The sequence below is a fragment of the Elephas maximus genome, chromosome 13 (genome assembly GCF_024166365.1).
Source record: "Elephas maximus indicus isolate mEleMax1 chromosome 13, mEleMax1 primary haplotype, whole genome shotgun sequence".
NCBI lineage: Eukaryota > Metazoa > Chordata > Mammalia > Proboscidea > Elephantidae > Elephas > Elephas maximus.
This window is the reverse complement of record NC_064831.1, coordinates 25,626,788-25,651,624: the sequence shown is the minus strand read 5'-3', so window position 1 is coordinate 25,651,624 and position 24,837 is coordinate 25,626,788.

Here is a 24,837-nt window from a genome sequence, read left to right as displayed (position 1 = left end):
GTTGAAAGGCAAAGACAAAGAAAGACTCTTGAAAGAAGAAAGACAGAAGTGAGAGAAGTGACTTGTCACATACAAGAAATCCTCAAGAAGATTAAGAGATAATTTCTCATCAGAAAGCATGGAGGCCAGAAGACAGGTGATGGCATACTTAAAGTGCTGACAAAAAAAAAAAAAGTAACCAAGAATTGTGTATCAGGCAAAACTATCCTTCAAAATGAAAGAGAATATGAGACGTTCATGGATTAAAAAAAAGGTGAAGAGGTTGTTTCTAGTAGACTTGCCCAATGGGAAATTGCAAAAGGGAGTTATTCAGCCTGATAAGAAAGGACACCAGACAGAAGCCATACAAAGCAATAAGGGACACTAGTAGAGGTAAGTACATAAGGAAGTACGAATAAAACCAAAAGCAAACCGTTTGCCCTCAAGTTGATTCTGACTAATAGCAACCCTGTAGGACAGAGTAGAACTGCCCCATAGGGTTTACAAGGAGCAGCTGCTGGATTCAAATTGCTGACCTTTTTGTTAGCAGTCATAACTCTTTACCACTGCACCACTAGGACTGCAAGTATAAACAGGTAAATATAAAAGCTGGTACTATTATATTTTACATATGTAAATCCACTTTTAACTTCTTATTTTTTAAAATATGATTTATAAAGCAAATACATAAAACAATAAAAAAGCTATGTTAATGAGCACATTGTGCATAAAAATTTAATTTGTGAAAAACAACATAAAGTGAGGGGGTGGACTGGATAAATGTAGAGTTTTGCATGCTATTGAAGCTAAGTTGGTATTAATTTAAACTGTTATAAGTTTAAAATGTTAATTTTAATACCCAGGGTAAATACTGAGAAAATAACTCAAAAATTTACAGAAAAAGAAATGAGGATCAAAATGATACATTAGGCAAAATTAATTAAACACAAATGAAGGGAGAAATGGAGGAAGTGAAAAAAAGATATAACATACAGAAAACAAATAGCAAAATTCCAGAAGTCCTTTGATATCAACAATCACTTTAAATGAATTTGGATTAAATTTAACAGCTAAAAAGCAGAGACTGACAGATGGATTCAAAACAACAACTATAACATGATCCAATTATATGTTTATATGATATTTTAAAAAGAGTGACTTAGACCAAAGTGCATAAATATATTGAAAGTGAAAAGGTGGAAAAATATATTTCATGAAAATAGTAATCCAAAGAGACCTGGGGTGGCTATACCGATATCAGACAAATTAGAGTTTAGGTCAGTAACTGTTACAAAACACAAAGATGGACATATATGTTGATAAAAGTGTCAAACCACAAAAAAAGATGTAACAGCTATAAATACGTTAAGCCCTGACAGCAGAAACCTAAAGTAAATAAAGCACAAATTGACAGAATTGAAGGGAGAAATAGTTCTATGATAATAGTTGGAGACTTTAATAACTTGTTACACTAATGCATAGAACAACTAGACATCAGCTGAATAAGGGAATACGGGACTAGAAGAAAATTATAAACAAAATTGATCTAATATATATAAAAAACGCTATAGTCGATAACAGCAAAATGTAATTTTTTCAAGTGCACATAGAACATTTTCCAGTACAGACCATATATTAGGCCAAAAAACAACAGAGATAACCAAATTAGAGAATAAAAATATGATAACAGAAAGAAGCAATGAAACAAATAGTTTTTCTTTTTTTTTTTTAAGATCAATAAAACTGATAAATATTTAGCTAGACTACCTAGGAGAAAAAGAGAGAAAAATTCAAATTGCTAAAATCAGAAATGGAAGTTCAGGGACATTACTACTGACTTTATAGAAACAAAAAGGATTATAAAAGAATATTGTTGAGTCTGTAGTTTTTTCACCAGACTTGATGGAATTAAGGAAACTTAGGTGATTCCATCTCACCCCCTCATTTTATTTGAAGTTTCTGTATCCTTTGGTGTCGTTTTGCTTGCATACATGTTTTGATATATCTACTCGCTCAGAAAGAAGTTTTAATTCAAACATTAAACATACCCCATTGAATGTTGTTATTGTTGTTAGGTGCCTTCGAGTCAGTTCCGACTCATAGCGACCCAATGCACAACAGAACGAAACACTGCGCGGTCCTGAGCCATCCTCACAATCGTTGCTATGCTTAAAGCTCATTGTTGCGCCCACTGTGTCAATCCACCTCCTTGAGGGTCTTCCCCTTTTCCGCTGACCCTGTACTTTGCCAAGCATGGTGTCCTTCTCAAGGGACTGATCCTTCCTGACAGCATGTCCAAAGTATGTAAGTTTCAGTCTTGCCATCCTTGCTTCTAAGGAGCATTCTGGTTCAACTTCTTCCAAGACATGTTTGTTCGTTCTTTTGGCAGTCCATGGCATATTCGATATTCTTCACCAATACCACAATTCAAAGGCATAAATTCTTCCGTCTTCCTTATTGATTGTCCAGCTTTCACATGCATATGATGAGATTGAAAATACCATGGCTTGGGTCAGACGCACCTTAGTCTTCGAGGTGACATCTGTGCTCTTCAACACTTTAAAGAGGTCCTTTGCAGCAGATTTATCTAATGCAACGCGTCTTTTGATTTCTTGACTGCTGCTTCCATGGCTGTTGATTGTGGATCCAAGTAAAATGGAATCCTTGACAACTTCAACCTTTTCTCCATTTATCATGATGTTGCTCATTGATCTAGTTGTGAGGATTTTTGTTTTCAAATCCTAACCATTGAATAGATAACCCCATTGAATAGATAAGTTTAAATGTTTAGGAGTTCTGTACATTCTGCTCTTGCATAATCTGCTATTCAAATATATGAAAAATGTTTTGATTTGCTTTGTTTTCTCCCTCTCTTGCTCTGTTTTTTTTTTTTTTTCTCTTTCTGGTGAAGCATGTTTCATTCAGGCTGTGTTGCCAATTCATGAATTTTTTCTGAAAACAAATAACCTCTATACAATTAATTTTGCCAGAATTGTTTTGTTTAATACTAAAATTGCACACCAACAAGTTAGAGTAGAAGAAGGAGGAATAGGGTGAGAAGAATGACAAATAGGATGGTGAGTAGAAAAGAAATAGTAAATCTGGGAAAACCTATAACAAGTAAAGAGAATTAATCAGAAATGAAGAACCTCCCAACAAAGAAGAGCCCAAGACCAGACAGTTTCACTGGTGATTTCCACCAAATATTAAAAAAGAATTAACCAAAATTTTCTTAAAATTTTCCAAAAATAAGAGTGGGTACTTTCTAACTCCTTCTATGACAGCCTTACCCTGATACAAAAACATGGCATATGTATCACTGGAACAGAAAACTAGAGACTAATATGTCTTATCAGTATAGGTGCAAAATTCCTGAAAAAAAAAATGCTAGCAAACTGAATGCATCACTATATAAAAGAAAAGATTATATACCATGACCAAATGGGATTTACCCCCGGAATGCAAGGGTGCTCTGATATTAAAAAATGAATCGATGTAACACAGTCCACAAACAGAATGAAGAAACAAACACACACACGTGTAATCATCTCAACTGATGCAGAAAAATATTTGACCATCTCCAAGTCTCTCCCATGATAACAACCACTCAATAAACTAGGAATAAATGGGTATTTCCTCAACATGATAAAGGGGAAAATTTGCAAGGAACACATTCAATGATGAAAACAAAGAACAAGGTAAAAGGACTAACACCTCTCAATTTCAAAACTCTTCATGCATCTACAGTCCTCAAACTATAGTCCTGTCATAGGATAGACATATAGATCAATGGATTAGAATTAGATTCTAGAAATAAATCCATACTTCTATAGTCAATGGATCTTTGACAAGGACGCCAAGACCATTTAATGGGTAAAAAATACTCTCTTCAAGAAATGGTGTTGAGAGGCAGAGCCAAGATGGCGGAATAGACAGAAGCTTCCGTCGAGCCCTCTTGCAAAAAAGACCTGAAAAAACAAGTGAAACGAGTATATTTATGACAAGCTAGGAGCACTGAACATCAAAGGCAAGCTTAGAAAATGAATTGAGGGGCAGAGGGAGGAAGAGATGGTTCAGAAACAGAAAGGAGTTACCAGACCTGAATCATGGGGAGCCCTCAGGCACCATTCTTGGGAGCGGAAGCAGCAGGCTGGTACTAGAATTCGGCTACAGTTTCCTCAGGGAGAAGCAGCGAGCCACACAGCCTACTCACACCTCTGGAAACAGAGAAGAGTGGTGCTCTTGGCAAAAGCTAAGTACTTGTGTATATTTTACTGCGCCCCGCCCCCCACTCCCAGGCTGGCTTCAGTGACTGATTTCCCTGGGCCTGAGGTACACGCTGTTGAGCACCTAGAGCCATTCTTCTGGCCTTGGAGAAGGAATACATTTGCAATTGGGGGAAAAGATAACTTGCTAGCTCCACTAACCGGGAGAGCTCAGGACAGAAGTGTCACCTGTCCAAGCATAAAAGGTCCATGGACTTTGAGCACCTTTCCCCTCTGCATGGACCTGTGTGGACTTATTTCAGGAGAATAGGCCCTTGTTGGCAGAGTCCAACAATTTCAGCTGAGTGGCAGAGAGGTGGGAGTTTGATTATTGACATTGCTTTGCCTATTAAACAGGATCCTCACCTACCCACATCAGGGGCCTAAGGACTGGTGGCTCCACTCACATCACCCAACCGACCATGACAGGGGTCCAAAGATAACTAGTACCTCCCAGTCCTTACAACCAAAAACATTGGGAGCCCATGGTCCATCTACAGTACACACCCTACTGTACACTCTAGGGGACAAGGACACACTTTCCTCAGAGAAACTTGGGGGACGATTCTCAGCACCCTGTGTTGTTCTGAGTGTGACTCCCTCCTGCAACCAGATACCAGTACCTACACTAATCACCTTTGCCCCTCTAAAACTGTAGGACAGAGTCTGTACCACACACTTGATGATCAGCTCATTGACACCTTAGCTGAATTCATACAAGAAAAGTGAAGGGACTCCTAGACTGAATATACCGAATAACAGATCTAGCCATCTGGGGACGGGACGTCAGAACTCCAAAGGCGAAAATAATCAAGCTAGCTCACTCAAGCAACCCATGTGGGAATATCAAAACAAAACAAAGCAAGAAGCTATGACACAGTAAGCAAACATAAAATAAATTAATACAATAACTTACTTATAGATGGCTCAGAGACAAGAGTCAATATCAAGTCACATAAAGAAACAGACCATGATTGCTTCAACAAGCTCTCAAAACAAAGAATCAAGGGATCTTCTAGGTGAAAGTGCCTTCCTGGAATTACCAGAGGTGGAATACAAAAGATTAATATACAAAGCCCTTGAAGACATCAGGAAGGAAATCAGAGACTGCATGGACCAAGCTGAGGAACGTACAGACAAAGCAATTGAAGAAATTAAGAAGATTATTCAGGAACATAATGAAAAATATAATAAGCTGGAAAAATCCATAGACAGACTGCAATCAGAAATTGAGGAGATTAACAATAAAGTTATGGAAGTAGATAACTCAGTAAAGTGTTATCAGCAAAATTGAGTAAGTGGAAGGCAGAATTTCTGAATTTTAAGATAAAGCACTTGGCACTGATATATTTGAAGAAAAATCAGATAAAAGATTAAAAAAAACTGAAGAAGCCTTAAGAATCATGTGGAACTCTATCAAGAGAAATAACCCATGAGTGATTGGAGTACCAGAACAGGAAGGGATAACAGAAAATACAGAGTGAATTGTTGAAGATTTGTTGGCAGAAAACTTCCCTGATATCGTGAAAGATAAGAAGATATCTATCCAAGATGCTCATCGAAATCCATATAAGGTAGATCCACATAAGGTAGTCATCAAGATATATATAATCAAACTTACGGAAACCAAAGATAAAGATTTTTAAAAGCAGCGAGGGATAAACGAAAAGTCAACTACAAAGGAGAGCCAATAAGAATAAGCTCAGACTACTCAGCAGAAACCATGCAGGCAAGTAGGCAGTGGGATGACTTATATTAAAAATTGAAGGAAAAAAGTTGCCAGCTAAGAATCATATATCCAGCAAAACTGTCTCTGAAATATGAAGGTGAAATTAGGACATTTCCAAAAAACAAGAAGCTTAGGGAATTTGTAAAAACCAAAGCAACACTAGAAGAAATACTAAAGGGAGTTTTTTGGTTAGAAAATCAGTAATATCAGGTACCAACCCAAGACTAGAACCCTGGGCAGAACTATCAGAAGTCAACCCACACAGGGAAATCACAAAAATAAATCAAAATAGAAAAAGATTCAAAACAGGGAAACAGCGATTTTGCTATGTAAAAGAAGACAGCATTAAAACAATAAAGAGGGGCCAAGAAATGTAGTCATAGATCTTTCATATGGAGAGGAAGACAACACGACACAAAGACATAAAAGTTAGGTTTAAATTTAGAAAAAATAGGGGTAAATAATAAGGTAACCATAAAGAAGACAAACTATCCTACACATCAAAATAAAATACAAGAAAAAAAATAGAGACTCAGCAGAAACAAAATCAACAACAAATATGAGGAAAAGACAATGTATAAAGATAATCTACTAGGCACAAGAAATTAAATGGGAAAAAGAAACTGTCAACAACACGCAAAAAAAGACATCAAAATGATAACACTAAAGTCATGCCTATCCATAATGATGGTGAATGTGAATGGACTAAATGCACCAACAAAGAGACAGAGTGGCAGGATGGATTAAAAAACAAGATCCATCTATACGCTGCCTACAAGAGACACATCTTAGACTTAGAGACACAAACTAACTAAAACTCAAAGGATGGAAAAAAATATATCAAGCAAACAAAAATCAAAAAAGAGCAGGAGTGGCAATATTAATTTCTGACAAAATAGATTTTAAAGTTAAATCCATCATAAAGGATAAGGAAGGACCCTATATAATGATTAAAGGAACAATATACCAGGAGGGTATAACCATATTAAATATTTATGCACCCAATGACAGGGCTGCAAGATACATAAACTCTATCAGCATTGAAAAGTGAGATAGCTCCACAATAATAGGAGAAGACTTCAACATACCACTTTCAGTGAAGGACAGGACATCCAGAATGAAGCTCAATAAAGACATGAAAGATCTAAATGCCACAATCAACCAACTTGACCTCGTAGACATATACAGAACACTCCACCCAACAGCAGCCAAGTATATTTTCTTTTCTAGTGCACATGGAACATTCTCTAAAATAGACCACATTGTAGGTCATAAAGCAAGCCTTAGCAAAATCCAAAACATTGAAATATTACAAAGCGTCTCTGACCATAAGGCCATAAAAGCAGAAATCAATAACAGTAAAAGCAAAGAAAAGAAATCAAACACTTGGAAACTGAACAATACCCTGCTCAAAAAAGACTGGATTATAGAAGACATTAAGGATGGAAAAAAGAAATTCAGAGAATCCAATGAGAAGGAAAACACTTCCTATCAGAACCTTTGGGACACAGCGGAAGCAGTGCTCAGAGGTCGATTTATATCAGTAAATCCATACATCCAAAAAGAAGAAAGGGCCAAAATCAAAGAATTATCCCTACAACTTGAACAAATGGAAAAAGAGCAACAAAAGAAACCCTCAGGAACCAGAAGAAAGCAAATAATAAAAATTAGAGCAGAACCAACTGAAATAGAAAAGAGAAAAACAATTGAAAGAATTAACAAGACCAAAAGGTGATTCCTTGAAAAAATCAACAAAATTGATAAACCACTGGCCAAACTGACAAAAGAAAAACAGGAGAGGAAGCAAATAACCCAAATAAGAAGTGAGATGGGCCATATTACAAGAGACCCAACTGAAAATGAAAGAATCATATCAGATTACTATGAAATATTGTACTCTTGCAAATTTGAAAACCTACAAGAAATGAATGAATTCCTAGAAACACACTACCTACTTAAACTAACATAAACAGAGGTAGAAAACTAAATATACCCATAACAAAGAAGAGATTGAAAAGGTAATCAAAAAAACTCCCAACAAAAAAAAGCCTGTCTCTGACAGCTTCGATGCAGAGTTCTACCAAACTTTCAGAGAAGAGTTAACACCACTACTACTAAAGGTATTTCAGAGCATAGAATAGGATAGAATACTCCCAAACTCATCCTATGAAGGCAGCATACACCTGATACCAAAATCAGAAAAAGAAAATCACAGACCTATATCCCTCATGAACTCAGATGCAAAAATCCTCAACAAAATTCTAGCCTATAGAATTCAACAACATATCAAAAAATAATGCATCATGACCAAGAAGGATTCATACCAGGAATGTAGGGATGGTTCAACATTAGAAAAACAATTAAGGTAATCCATCATATAAGTAAAACAAAAGACAAGAATCACATGATTTTATAAATTGATGCAGAAAAGGCATTTGACAAAGTTCAACACCCATTCGTGATAAAAACTCTCAGCAAAATAAGAATTGGAGGAAAATTCCTCAACATCATAAAGGGCCTTTATACAAAGCCAATAGCCAACATCATCCTAAATGGAGAGAGCCTGAAAGCGTTCCCCATTAGAACAGAAATCAGAGAAGGATGCCCTTTATCACTGCTCTTACTCAACATTGTCCTGGAGGTCCTAACCAGAGCAATTAGGCTAGATAAAGAAATAAAGGGCATCCAGATTGGCAAGGAAGAAGTAAAAGTATCCCTATTTGCAGATGACATCATCTTATACACAGAAAACTCTAAGGAATCCTCAAGAAAACTACTAAAACTAATAACAGCATATCGGGATACAAGATAAACATACAAAAATCAGTTGGATACCTCTACACCAACAAAAAGAACATCGAAGAGGAAATCACCAAATCAATGCATTTACAGTAACCCCCAAGAAGATAAAATAAAGAAGATAAAATAAAGAAGATAAAATACTTAGGAATAAATCTTACCAGAGATGTAAAAGACTTATACAAAGAAAACTACAAAACACTTCTGCAAGAAACCAAAAGAGACCTACACAAGTGGAAAAACATACCTTGCTCGTGGATAGGAAGACTTAACATTATAAAAATATCTATTCTACCAAAAGTAATCTGTAGATTTAATGCCATTCTGATCCAAATTCCAAAGACATTTTTTAATAAGATGGAGAAACAAATCACCAACTTCATATTTAAGGGCAATAGGCCTCGAATAAGTAAACCATTACTGAAAAAGAAGAACAAAGTGGGAGGCCTCACTCTATCTGATATGAGAACCTATCATACCATCACAATAGTCAAAACAGCCTGGTACTGGTACAACAGCAGATACGTAGACCAATGGAACACAATTGAGCATCCAGACATAAATCCATTCTCATAGGAGCACTTGATATTTGACAAAGGCCCAAAGCAGTTAAATGGGGGAAAAGACGGTCTTTTTAACACATGGCGTTGGCGTAACTGGATATTCATCTGGAAAAAAACAGAAAGAAGACCCATATCTCCCACCATGCACAAAAACTAGCTCAAAATGGATCAAAGACCTAAATATAAAACCTAAAAAGATAAAGATCATGGAAGAAAAAATAGGTACAACATTAAGGAGCCCTAATATATGGCATAAACAGTATACAAAACATTACTAACAATGAAGAAGAAAAACTAGATAACTGGGAGCTCCTAAGAATCAAACACCTATGCTCATCCAAAGACTTCACCTAAGGAGTAAAAAAATTACCTACAGACTGGGAAAAAGTTTTTAGCTATGACGTTTCCGATCAGTGCCTGACCTGTAAAATCTACATGGTACTGCAAAAACTCAATTACAAAAAGACAAATAACCCAACTAAAAAATGGGTAAAAGATACGAACAGACACTTCACTAAAGAAGACATTCAGGTAGCTAACAGATACATAAGGAAATGCTCACGATCATTAGCCATTAAAGAAGTGCAAATCAAAACTACAATGAGATTCCATTTCACTCCCACAAGGCTGGCATTAATCCAAAAAACACATAATAATAAATGTTGCAGAGGCTGTGGAGAGACTGGAACACTTATACAATACTGGTGGGAATGTACAATGGTACAACCACTTTGGACATCAATTTAGCGCTTACTTAAAAAACTAGAAATAGAAGTACCATACGATCCAGCAATCCCAATGCTTGGAATATATCCTAGAGAAATACGAGCCTTTATACAAACAGATATATGCACGCCCATGTTCATTGCAGCACTGTCTACAATAGCAAAAAGCTTGAAGCAACCAAGGTGCCGGTCAATGGATGAATGGATTAATAAATTATGGTATATTTGCACAATGGAATACTATGCATCAGTAAAGAACAGTGGTGAATCTGTGAAACATTTCATAACATGGAGGAAACTAGAAGGCATTGTGCTGAGTGAAATTAGTTAGAAGCAAAAGGACAATTATTGTATAAGACCGCTATTATAAGAACTTGAGAAATAGTTTAAACAGAGAAGAAAATATTCTCTGATGGTCATGAGAGGGGGAGGGAGGCAGGGTGAGAGAGGAGTATTCACTATTAGATGGTAGATAAGAACTGCTTTAGGTGACAGGAAAGACAACACACAATACAGGTGAGGTCAGCACAACTGGACTAAACCAAAAACAAAGAAGTTTCCTGAATAAACGGAATGCTTTGAAGACCAGCGTAGCACCGGCAGGGGTTTGGGGACCATGGTTTCAGGGGACATCTAAGTCAATTGGCATAATAAAATCTATTAAGAAAACGTTCTGCATCCCACTTTTGAAGGCAGTGTCTGGGGTCTTAAATGCTAGCAAGTGGCCATCTAAGATGCATCAATGGGTCTCAACCCACCTGGAGCAAAGGTGAATGAAGAACACCAAGGACACAAGGTCATTATGAGCCCAAGAGAGAGAAAGGGTCACATAAACCAGAGACTACATCAGTCTGAGACCAGAAGAACTAGATGGTGCCTGGCTAGAACCGATGACTGCCCTGACAGGGAACACAACAGAGAACCCCTGAGGGAGCAGGAGAGCAGTGGGATGCAGACCCCAAATTCTCATAAAAAGACCAGACTTAATGGTCTGACTGAGACTAGAAGGACCCTGGTGGTCATGGCCCCTGATCTTCCGTTGGCCCAGGAAAAGAAACATCCCCAAAGCCATCTCTTCAGAAAGGATTAGGACTGGACAATGGGATGGAGAGGGATGCTAGTGAGGAGTGAGATTCTTGGATTGGGTGGACACTTGAGACTATGTTGGCATATCCTGCCTGGAGGGGAGATGAGAGAGTAGAGGGTGTTAGAAGCTGGTGAAATGGACACGAAAAGAGAGATTGAAGGGAGGGAGCAGGCTGTCTCATTAGGGGGAGATTTTTTTTTAGCAAGGTGTATGTAAGTATTTGTGTGATGGACTGACTCGATTTGTAAACTTTCACTTAAAAGACAATAAAAATTAAAAAAAATGAAATGGTGCTGACAAGGGAATACTATGCATTGACAAAGAACAGTGATGAATCTGTGAAACATTTCATAACATGGAGGAATCTAGAAGGCATTATGCTGAGTGAAATTAGTTAGTTGCAAAAGGACAAATACTGTATAAGACCACTATTATAAGAACGGGAGGAAGAATTTAAAAAGAGAAGAGAATATTCTTTGATGGTTACGAGACGGGGGAGCGAGAGGGATTTTCAGTAATTAGACAGTAGATAAATTTTATTTAAGCAAGCGGAAACACAACACACAATGCAGGAGAGGTCAACACAGATGGACTAAACAAAAAGCAAAGAAGCTCCTTGAAATAAACTGAACACTTCAAAGACCAGAGAAGCAGAGGCAGGGGTTTGGGGACCATGGTTTCAGGGGACATCTAAGTCAATTGGCATAATAAAATCTATTAAGAAAACATACTGCATCCCACTTTGGAAAGTGGCATCTGGGATCTTAAATGCTAGCAATCGGCCATCTAAGATGCATCAATTGGTCTCAACCCACCTGGAGCAAGATAGAATGAAGAACACAAAAGACACGAGATAATTTTGAGTCTAAGAGACAGAAAGGACCACATAAACCAGAGTCTACAACAGCCTGAGAGCAGAACTAGATGGTGCCTGGTCACAACCAATGACTGCCCTGACAGGGAACACAACAGAGAACCCTGAGGGAGCAGGAGAGCAGTGGGATGCAGACCTCAAATTCTCGTAAAAAGACCAAACTTAACGGTCTGACTGAGACTAGAAGGACCCCAGAGGTCATGATCCCCAGACCTTCTGTTAGCCCAAGACAGGGACCATTCCCAGGGGCAACTCTTCAGATAGGGATTGTTCTGGAATAAGGGATGGAAAATGATACTGGTGAAGAACGGGCTTCTTGGATTAAGTAGACACTTGAGACTGTGCTAGCATCTCCTGTCTGAAGGAGAGATGAGAGGGAGGAGCGGGCTAGAAGATGCCTGAATGGATATGGGGACAGAGAGTGGAGAGGAGGAATGTGCTGTCTCATTAAGGGGAGAGCAATTAGGAGTGTATACCAAGGCGTGTATAAATTTTTGTATGAGAGACTGACTTGATTTGTTAACTTTCACTTAAAGCACAATAAAAATTAATTAAAAAAATTAAAAAGAAAAAAAAAAAGAAATGATGCCGAGACAAGTGGCCACCCAAGTATAAAAGAATAAAATTGTGCCTTTACCTCACATCATATACCACATTTAACTGAAAATGTATCAAAGACCTAAGTATAAAAACCCAAACTATAAAAGAAATCTTTTGTTTATGACCTTGGATTTGGGAATAGTTTCTTAGATATAAAACCAGAAGACCAAGCAACAAAAGAACAAACAGTAGATTGAACTCCATCCAAATTAAAAGCTGTTTTGCATGATAGGACATTATCCAGACAGTAATAAAAAAAAAATACCACAGAATGGAAGAAAGTATTTGCAAATTATATATATGACAAGGGTCTAATATCCAGAATGTACAAAGGACTATTACAGCTTACCAACAAAGAGACAGCAACCCAATTAAAAAAAAAAATGATCAAAGGATTTGAATATTTCTCCAAGAAGCTCTATAAATAGCCAATAGCAAAAGAAAAAAAAATCAACATCATTAGTTGTTATTGTTGTTAGGTTCTGTCAAGTCACTTCTGACTCAGAGCAACCCTATGTACAAGAGAAGGAAATACTGCCTCGTCCTGCTCCATCCTCATAATCTTTGCTATGTTTGAGCCCATTGTTGCAGCCACTGTGTCAATCCATCTCATTGAGGGTCTTCTTTTTTGCTGACCCTTTGCTTTACTAAGTATGATATCCTTCTCCAGGGACTGATCCATTTGGATAACATGTCCAAAGTATGTGATACGAAGTCTCGCCATCCTTGCTTCTAAGGAGCATTTTGGCTCCACTTTTTCCAAGTAAAATGAAGAATTTATACCATGAACAAATGGAATTTACTGCCGGAATCCAAGGGTGGTTCAACACACAAAAATCAATCAATGTAACAATTGTCTTCCACTGCTCATCTGTCATTTTGCCTTATGGTGGTGGTGTGTGTGTTGCTGTGATGCTGGAAGCTATGCCACCAGTATTTCAAGTGCCATCCAGTCACCCATGATTGAGAGGTTTCAGCAGAGCTTCCAGACTAAGAAATACTACGAAGAAGGACCTGACAATCTAACTCTAAAAAAATTGGCCCGTGAAAACCTTATGAATAGCACTTCATTTAACCTGTTGCCATCAAGTTGTTCCTGACTCATAGCGATAATATAGAACAGAGTAGAACTGCATCATAGGGTTACCAAGGAGTGGCTGGTGAATTTGAACTCCCAGCTTTTTGATTAACAGTGAGCTCTTAACCACTGCACCACCAGGGCTCCTGGCTTATATCAGTAACATTAAAATTATTCTCTAGGGACAATACATTTAGAATATATTCTCAGTGAATATAATAAAAAAGTAGTATAACTTCTATTTCATCCTATCAATGAGATACTGAAAAAGTGTGCTGTTTTCCAAATCCATGCTAGTATACACATTTTCCTATAAGTGAGAAAAGATATATGACATTTCTGTCACATCTTTAAAGTTCTATGTGAAGCACTAAACTATTTTTACATGGCTTATATGATTATTTACATTTCTTTGATATGATTATAGAAGATAATCTGGTTCTGACATTTTAAACCTGTATTTTTGTTTAATCTTTATTTTGCCACATTCTCAAAACATGGGAAAAAAAATCCTATAAGGACCACTTAGAATTGTACCTTTATTATAAAACCAGGCCATGTGAAGAGCTGTTCTTTTTAGCTGCCATGGATTCAGCTCCAATTCCATGCACAAAGGAATGAAACACTGCCATTTCTGCACCATTGTGGACTGGACAATTGTGATCTACAGGGTTCTTACTGGCTGATTTTCAGACGTAGATTGCCAGGCCTCTCCTTCTAGTCAGTCTTAGTCTGGAAGCTCTGCTGAAGTGTTCAGTATCACAGCAACCTTCAAGCCTACACAGAGGGACAGTTGGTTTGTGGATCCACATGAGGTGCATTGGATAGGAAATGAACCTAGATAACTTACATGGAAGTCAAGAATTCTACCACTGGAGGCAGGGCCAAGATGATGGAATAGCTGGATGCTTCCTGCGAACCCTCTTACAACAAAGACCCCCCAAAAAAACCAACTGAAATGATTATGTTTATGACAACCTAGGAGCCCTGAACATCAAAGGCAAAGTCAGAAAACGGACTGAGTGGCAGGGGGTGGGAGAGTTGGTTCAGAAGTTGAGTGGAGTTACTGGAACTGAATTGCCTCAGGCACCATTCCCAGGAGCGGCTGCGGTGGGCTGGTACTAGTGTTCAGCCGCAGTTTCCTCAGGGAGAAGCAGTCAGCCACATAGCCTGCTCACACCTCCAGAACCAGAGAATAGCGCTCTTGGCAAAAGCTAAGTACTTGCGTAATATTCTACCTCGCCCCACGGCCCCAAGCTGGCTTCAGTGGCTGTTGATTTCCCTGGGCCTGAGATAGGCCCTGTTGAGTGCCTGGAGCCACCCTCCCAGGCTTGGAGAAGGAATAAATTTGCAATTGGGGGAAAAGATAATTTGCCAGCTCCGCTAACCTGGGGATCTCAGGAAAGAAGCAGCTCCTGTCCAGGCATAAACAGTCCGTGGGCATTGAATACTTTTACCCCACTGCATAGGCCCGTATGGGCCTATTTCAAGAGAATAGGCCCTTGTTGGCAGACTACAACTGTTTCAGCTGTGCGGTGGAGAAGCGGGTATTTGATGTTTGACACCGCTTTGCCTATTAAACAGGGTCCTCACCTACCCACATCAGGGGCCTAAGGACTGGTGGCTCCACTCAGGTCACCCAGCTACCAGTGACAGGGGTCCAAGGATAACTGGTACCTCCCAGTCCTTACAACCAAAAACATTGTGTGCCCATGGTCTGTCTGCAGAACCCACCCACCTGTATGCTCTAGGAAACAGGGACACACTTTCCTCAGAGACACTTGGGGGATGATTCTCAGCCCCCTGCCTTGTTCAGAACGTGATCCCCTGCTGCAACCAGATACCGGTACATACACCTATCACCCTGCCCCCTAAGACTGTAAGACAGAATCTGTACCATGCACTTGATAATCAGCTCACTTGACACCTTAGCTGAATTCATACAAGAAAAGTGAAGGGACTCCTGGACTGATATACCTAATAACAGATCTAGCCATCTGGGGACAGGACATCAGATCTCCAAAGGTGAAAATAGTCAAGGTAGCTCACTCAAGCATCCCATTTGGGTGTATCAAAACAAAACAAAGCAAGAAGCTATGATACAGTAAGAAAACATAAAATGAACTAATACTATAACTTACAGATGGCTCAGAGACAAGAGTCAATATCAAGTCACATAAAGAAACAGACCATGATTGCCTTAAGAAGCTCTAAAAACAAAGAATCAAGGGTTCTTCTAGATGAAAGTGCCTTCCTGGAATTACCAGATGAAGAATACAAAAGTTTAATATACAGAACCCTTCAAGACATCAGGAAGGAAATCAGGCAATACACAAAACAAGCCGAGGAACACACATATAAATCAGTTGAAGAAATTAAAAAGGTTATTCAGGAACATAATGAAAAATTATTAAGCTGGAAAAATCTATAGACAGACAGCAATCAGAACATCAGAGGATTAACAATAAAATTACAGAAGTAGACAACTCAATAGAAAGTCAGAGAAGCGAATTGAGCAAGTGCAAGGCAGAATTTCTAAACTTAAAGGTAAAACACCTGGCACCAATATATTTGAAGGAAAATCAGATAAAAGAATGAAAAAAAATGAAGAAACCTTAAGAATCATGTGGGACTCTATCAAGAGAAATAACGTACGAGTGATTGGAGTACCAGAACAGGGAGGGATAACAGAAAATACAGAGAGAATTGTTGAAGATTTGTTAGCCGAAAAGTTCCCTGATGTCGTGAAAGATGAGAAGATATCTATCCAAGATGCTCACTGAACTCCAGGTAAGGCAGATCTTAAAAGAAAGTCACCAAGACATATTAGAATCAAACTTACCAAAGCCAAAGATAAAGAGAGAATTATAAGAGCAGTGAGGGATAAACGAAAAGTCACCTATAAAGGAGAGCCAATAAGAATAAGCTTGTACTACTCGGCAGAAACCATGCAGGCAAGAAGGCAATGGGATGACATATTTTAAAAATTGAAGGAAAAAAATTGCCTGCCAAGAACCATATATCCATCAAAACTGTCTCTTAAATAAGAAGGTGAAATTAAGACATTTCCAGGTAAGTACAAGTATAGGGAATTCATAAAAACCAAATCAAAACTACAGGAAATACTAAAGGGAGTTCTTTGGTTAGAAAATCAATGATATCAGGTATCAACCCAAGACTAGAATACTGGGCAGAGCAACCAGAAGTCAAACCAGACAGGAAAATCCAAAAAAAAAACAAAGCAAGATTATAAAAAATTAAAAAGCTCAAAACAGGGTAACAGTGATGTGATGATACAAAAGAAGACAACACTGAAATAATGGAGAGGAAGGTACAGTGATACAAAGAAATAAAAGTTTTAAATTCAGAAAAATAGGTGTAAATAATAAGGTAAACACAAAGGAGAGAAACTATCCTACACATCAAAATAAAATACAAGAAAAAAATAGACTCAGCAGAAACAAAATCAACAACAACAAATACAAGGAAAGGACAATATATAAAGAAAATCTACCCAGCACATAAAATTAAGTGGGAAAAAGAAACTGTCAACATCACACAAAAAAGACATCAAAATGATAGCACTAAATTCGTACCTATCCATAATTACCCTGAATGTAAATGGGCTAAATGCACCAATAAAGAGACAGAAAGTGGGAGAATGGATTAAAAAACAAGATCCGCCTACATGCTGCCTACAAAAGACACACCTTAGACTTAGAGATGCAAACAAACTAAAACTCAAAGGATGGAAAAAAATATATCAAGCAAACAAAAATAAAAAAAGAGCAGAAGTGGCAATATTAATTTCTGACAAAATAGACTTTAAAGAGAAATCCATCATAAAGGATAAGGAAGGACCCTATATAATGATGAAAGGGACAATACACCAAGAAGATATAACCATATTAAATACATATGCACCCAATGACAGGGCTGCAAGATACATAAAACAAACTCTGTCAGCACTGAAAAGTGAGATAGACAGCTTCACAATTGTACTAGGAGACTTAAACACACCACTTTCGGTGAAAGACAGGACACCCAGAAAGAAGCTGAATAAAGACATGGAAGATCTAAATGCCACAATCAACCAACTTGACCTCGTAGACATATTCAGAACACTCCACACAACAGCAACCAAGTATACTTTCTTTTCTAGTGCACATGGAACATTCTCTAGAATAGACCACATGTTAGGTCATAAAGCAAGCTTTAGCAGAATCCAAAACACTGAAATATTACAAAGCATGTTTTCTGACCATAAGGTCATAAAAGTGGAAATCAATAACAGGAAAAGCAGGGAAAAGAAATCAAACACTTGTAAACTGAACAATACCCTGCTCCAAAAAGCTGCATTATAGAAGACATTAAGGATGGAATAAAGAAATTGATAGAATCCAGTAAGAATGAAAACACTTCCTATCAGAACATTTGGGACACAGAAAAGCGGTGCTCAGAGGTCACTTTATATCAATAAATGCACAGATCCAAAAAGAAGAAAGGGCCAAAATCAAAGAATTATCCCTACAACTTGAACAAATAGAAAGAGAGCAACAAAAGAAACCCACAGGCACCAGAAGAACACAAATAATAAAAATTAGAGCAGAACTAAATGAAATAGGAAACGAAAAACAATGGAAAGAATTAACAAGACCGAAAGCTGGTTCCTTGAAAAAATCAAAAAAATTGATAAACCAGTGGCCTAACTGAGAAAAAAAAAAAAAAAAAAGAAAGGAGGCAAATAACCTGAATAAGAAATGAGTTGGGCGGTACTACAACACACCCAACTGAAAATAAAAGAATCATATCAGATTACTATGAAAAACTGTACTCAAACAAATTTGAAAACATAGAAGAAATGGATGAATTCCTAGAAACACACTACCTACCTAAACTAACACAAACAGAGGTAGAACAACTAAACAGACCCATAACAAAAGAAGACATTGAAAAGGTAATCAAAAAAACTCCCAACAACAACAAAAAAGCCCTGGTCCAGACAGCTTCACTGCAGAGTTCTACCAAACTTTCAGAGAAAAGTTAACAACACTACTACTAAAGGTACTTAAGAGCATATAAAAAGATGGAATACTACCAAACTCATTCTATGAAGCCACCATATCCCCAATATCAAAACCAGGTAAAGTCACCACAAGAAAAGAAAATTATAGACCTATATACGTCATGAACATAGATGCAAACATCCTCGACAAAATTCTAGCCAATAGAATTCAACAACATATCAAAAATATAATTCACCATGACCAAGTGGGATTCATACCGGGTATGCAGGGATGGTTCGACATTAGAAAAACAATTAATGTAATCCACCACATAAATAAAACGAAAGACAAGAATCACATGATATTATCAATTGCTGCAGAAAAGGTACTTGAAGAAGTTCAACACTCATTCATGATGAAAACTCTCAGCAAAATAGGAATAGAAGGAAAACTCCTCAACATAATAAAGGGCATTTATACAAAGCCAACAGCCAACATCACCCTAAATGCAGACAGCCTGCAAGTATTCCAACTGAGATCGGAAACCAGACAAGGATACCTTTTATCACCACTCTTATTCAACATTGTGTTGGAGGTCCTAGCGAGAGCAATTAGGCTACATGAAGAAATAAAGGGCATCCAGATTGGCAAGGAAGAAGTAAAAGTATCTCTGTTTGCAGATGACATGATCTTATACACAGAAAACCATAAGGAATGCTCCAGAAAACTACTGAAACTAATAGAAGAGTTCAGCAGAGTATCAGGATACAAGATAAACATACAAAAATTAGTTGGATTCCTCTACACCAACAAAAAGAACATCGAAGAGGAAATCACCAAATCAATGCCATTTACAGTAGCCCTCAAGAAGATAAAATACTTAGGAATAAATCTTACCAGAGATGTAAAAGACTTATACAAAGAAAACTACAGTACACTTCTGCAAGAAACCAAACGAGACTTACATAAGTGGAAAAAGATACCTTGCTCGTGGATAGGAAGACTTAACAGTATAAAAATTTCTACTCTACCAAAAGTGATCTATACCTTTAATGGAATTCTGATCCAAATCCCAATGACATTCTTTAATGAGATGGAGAAAGAGATCACCAACTTCATATGGAAGGGAAAGAGGCCCCGGATAAATAAGGCATTACTGAAAAAGAAGAACAAAGTGGGAGGCCTTACTTTACGTGATTTTAGAACATATTATACCACCACAGTAGTCAAAACAGCCTGGTACTGGTACAACAGCAGATACATGGACCAATGGAACAGAATTGAGAATCCAGACATAAATCCATCCACATATGAGCAGTTGTTGTTTGACAAAGGTTCAAAAACAGTTAAGTGGGGAAAAGACAGCCTTTTTAACAAATGGTGCTGGCATAACTGGATATCCATCAGTAAAAATACGAAATAAGAACCATACCTCACTCCATGCACAAAAACTAACTCAAAATGGATCAAAGACCTAAATATAAAATCTAAAATGAAAAAGATCATGGAAGAAAAAATAGCGACAACGTTTTTTTTTTTTTTTTCTAGGTTAGGAGCCCTAATACATGGCATAAACAGTATACAAAACATTATTATGAATGCAGAAGAAAAACTAGATAACTGGGAGCTCCTAAAACTCAAACACCTACGCTCATTTAAAGACTTCACCAAAACAGTAAAACGACTACATACAGACTGGGAAAAAGTTTTTAGCTATGACATTTCTGATTAGCGTCTGATCTCTAAAATCTACGTGATACTACAAAAGCAACTACAAAAAGACAAATAACCTGATTAAAAAATGGTCAAAAGATATGAATAGACACTTCACTAAGGAAGACATTCAGGTAGCTAAGAGATACATGAGGACATGCTCACAATCATTAGCCATTAGAGAAATGCAGATCGAAACTACAATGAGATTTCATCTCACTCCAACAAGGCTGGCATTAATCCAAAAAACACAAAATAATCAATGTTGGAGAGGCTGTGGAGAGACTGGAGCACTTCTACACTGCTGGTGGGAATGTCAAATGGTACAACCACTCTGGAAATCAATTAGGCGCTTCTTCAAAAAGTTAGAAATAGGACTACCATACGATCCAGCAAGTCCACTCCTTGGAATATATCCTAGAGAAATAAGCACCTTTACATGAACAGATATACGCACACCCATGTTTATTGCAGCACTGTTTACAATAGCAAAAAACTGGAAGCAACCAAGGTGTCCATCAACGGATGGATAAATAAAGTATGGTGTATTCACACAATGGAATACTATGCATCAATAAAGAACAGTGGTGAATCTGTGAAACATTTCATGACATGGAGGAACCTGGAAGGCATTATGCTGAGTGAAATTAGTCAGTTGCAAAAGGACAAATATTGTATAAGACCACTATTATAAGAACTTGAGAAATAGTTTAAACTGAGAAGAAAACATTCTTTTGTGGTTATGAGAGGGGCATTTACTAATTAGATAGTAGATTAAAACTACTTTAGGTGAAGGGAAAGACAACACGAAATACAGGGGAGGTCAGCACAACTGGACTAAACCAAAAGCAAAGAAGTTTCCTGAATAAACTGAATGCTTCAAAGGCCAGCACAGCAGGGGCAGGGGTCTGGGGGCTGTGGTTTCAGGGGAAATCTAAGTGAATTGGCATAATAAAATCTATTAAGAAAACATTCTGCATCCCACTTTGAAGAGTGACGTCTGGGGTCTTAAAAGTTTGCAAGCAGCCATCTATGATGCATCAATTGTTCTCAACCCACATGGATCAAAGGGGAATGAAGAACACCATGGGCACTAGGTGATTATGAGCCCAAGAGACAGAAAGGGCCACATGAACCAGAGACTACATCATCCTGAGACCAGAAGAACTAGATGGTGCCTGGCTACAAACAATGACTGCACTGACAGAGAACACAACAGAGAACCCTTGAGGGAGCAGCAGAGCAGTGGGATGCAGAACCCAAATTCTCTTGCAAAGACCAGACTTAATGGTCTGACTGAGACTAGAAGGACCCCGGTGGCCATGGCCCCAAAACCTTCTGTTGGCCCAGGACAGGAACCATTCCCGAGGCCAGGCCAACTCTTCAGACATGGATTGGATTGGGTTGGTGAGGGATGCTGGTGAGGAGTGAGCCTCTTGAATCAGGTGGACACTTGAGACTATGTTGGCATATCCTGCCTGGAGGGGAGATGAGAGGGTGGAGGTGGTTAGAAGCTGGCGAAATGGACATGAAAAGAGAGAGTGGAGGGAGAGAGCGGGTTGTCTCATTAGGGGGAGAGTAATTGGGAGTGTGTAGCAAGGTGTATATGGGTTTTTGTGTGACAGGCTGACTTGATTTGTAAACTTTCACTCAAAGCACAACAAAAAGTAAAAAAAAAAAATGAGGTAAGCAGTGATGTGTTATGTTAAAGAAGACAACAGTAGAACAATAAAGAGGGACTAAGAATCAAAGATCTTTTATATACAAAGGAAGACAAGGAGATACAAAGAAATAAAAGTTAGGTTTAAACTTAGAAAAATAGAGGTAAATAATAAGGTAACCACAACGGAGACAAAGCATACTGCACAGCAAAATAAAATACAAGAAAAACGTAGACACTCAATAGAAAAAAAATCAACAACGAATATGAGGAAAAGACAATACATAATCCACTCAGCACAAAAAATTAAGTGGGAAAAAGAAACTCAACAACACACACAAAAAAGACATCAAAATGATAGATCTAAATTCATACCTATCCATAATGACAGTGAATGTAAATGGACTAAATGCACCAATAAAGAGACAGAGAGTGGCAGAATGGATTAAAAAACACAATTCATCTATATGCTGCCTACAAGGGACACAAACAAACTAAAACTCAAAGAATGGAAAAAATATATCAAGCAAACAACAATCAAAAAAGAGCAGGAGTGGCATTATTAATTTCTGACGAAATAGACTTTGAAGTTAAATCCATCATAAAGGGTAAGGAAGGACATCAAATAATAATTAAAGGGACAATATACCAGGAGGATATAACCATATTAAATATTTATGCACCCAATGACAGGGCTGCAAGATATATAAACTCTATTGGCATTGAAAAGTGAGATAGAGAGCTCCACGATAATAGTAGGAGACTTCAACACACCACTTCCGGTGAAGGACAGGACATCAGTAAGAAGCTCAACAAAGAAATGGAAGATTTAAATGCCACGATCAACCAACTTGACCTCATAGACATGTACAGAACACTCCACCCAACAGCAACCAACTATACTTTCTTTTCTAGTGCGCATGGAATATTCTCTAGAATAGACCACATATTAGGTCATAAAGCAAGCCTTAGCAGAATCCAAAAACATTGAAATATTACAAAGCATCCTCTCTGACCATAAAGCCATAAAAATAGAAATCGAAAACAGAAAAAACAGGGGGAAAAAATGAGATACTTGGAAACTGAAAAATACCCTGCTCAAAAAAGACTGAATATTTGAAGACATTAAGGATGGAATAAAGAAATTGATAGAATCCAATGAGAATGAAAATACTTCCTATCAGAACCTTTGGGATACAATGAAAGCAGTGCTCAGAGGTCAATTTATATCAATAAATGCACACATCCAAAAAGAAGAAAGGGCCAAAATCAAAGAATTATCCCTACAACTTGAACAAATAGAGAGCTATAAAAGAAACCCTTGGCAGCAGAAGAAAGCAAATAATAAAAATTAGAGCAAAATTAATGAAATAGAAAACAGAAAAAGAAAGAATTAACAAGACCAAAAGCTGGGTCTTTGAAAAATTAACAAAATTGATAAACCATTGGCCAAACTGACAAAAGAAAAACAAGAGAGGAAGCAAATAACCTGAAGAAGAAATGAGATGGGCAATATTACAGCAGACACAGCTGAAATTAAAAGAATCATATTAGATTACAATGAAAAATTATACTCTAACAAATTTGAAAATGTAGAAGAAATGCTTGAATTCCTAGAAACACACTACTGCCTAAAATAACAGAAACAGAGAACAACTAAACAGACCTGTAAGAAGAGATTGAAAAGCTAATAAAAAAACTCCCCCCTCAAAAAAAAAAAAAAAAAAAAAAAAAAAAACCCTGGCCCAGAAGTCTTCACTGCAGAGCTCTACCAAACTTTCAGAGAAGAGTTAACACCACTACTACTAAAGGTATTTCAGATCATAGAAAAGGATGGAATACTCCCAAACTCATGCTATGAAGCCAGCATATCCCTGATACGAAAACCAGGCGAAGACACCAGAAAAAAGAAAATTCCAGGCCTATATCCCTCATGAATTTAGGTGTAAAAAATCCTCAACAAAATTCTAGCCAATAGAATTCAACAACATATCAAAAAAAATAATTCCCCATGACCAAGTGAGATTCATACCAGGTAAGCAGGGATGGTTCAACATTAGAAAAGCAATTAATGTAGTTCATCAAATAAATAAAACAAAAGACAAGAATTACATGATTTTATGAACTAATACAGAAAAGGAATTTGACAGAGTTCAACACACATTCATGATAAAAACTCTCAGCAAAATAGGAATAGAAGGAAAATTCCTCAACATAATTAAGGGCATTTATACAGAGCCAATAGCCATCATCCTAAATGGAGAGAGTCTGAAGGCATTCCCCTTCAGATCGGGAACCAGAAAAGGGTGCCCTTTATCACCACTCTTATTCAACATTGTGCTGGAGGTCCTAGCCAGAGCAATTAGGCTAGATAAAGAAATAAAGGGCATCCAGATTGGTAAAAAAAAAAAAAAAAAAAGAAGTAAAAGTGTCTCTATTTGGAGATGACATGATTTTATACACAGAAAACCCTAACGAATCCTCAAGAAAACTACTGAAACAATAGAGGAGTTCGGCAGAGTATCGGGATACAAGATACACATACAAAAATCAGTTGGATTCCTCTACACCAACAAAAGAACATCGAAGAGAAAATCACCAAATCAATGTCATTTACAGTAGCTCCCAAGAAGATAAAATACTTAGGAATAAATCTTACCAGAGAAGTAAAAGACTTATACAAAGAAAACTACAAAACACCACTGCAAGAAGGCAAAAGAGACTTACGTAAGTGGAAAAACATACCTTGCTCAGGGATA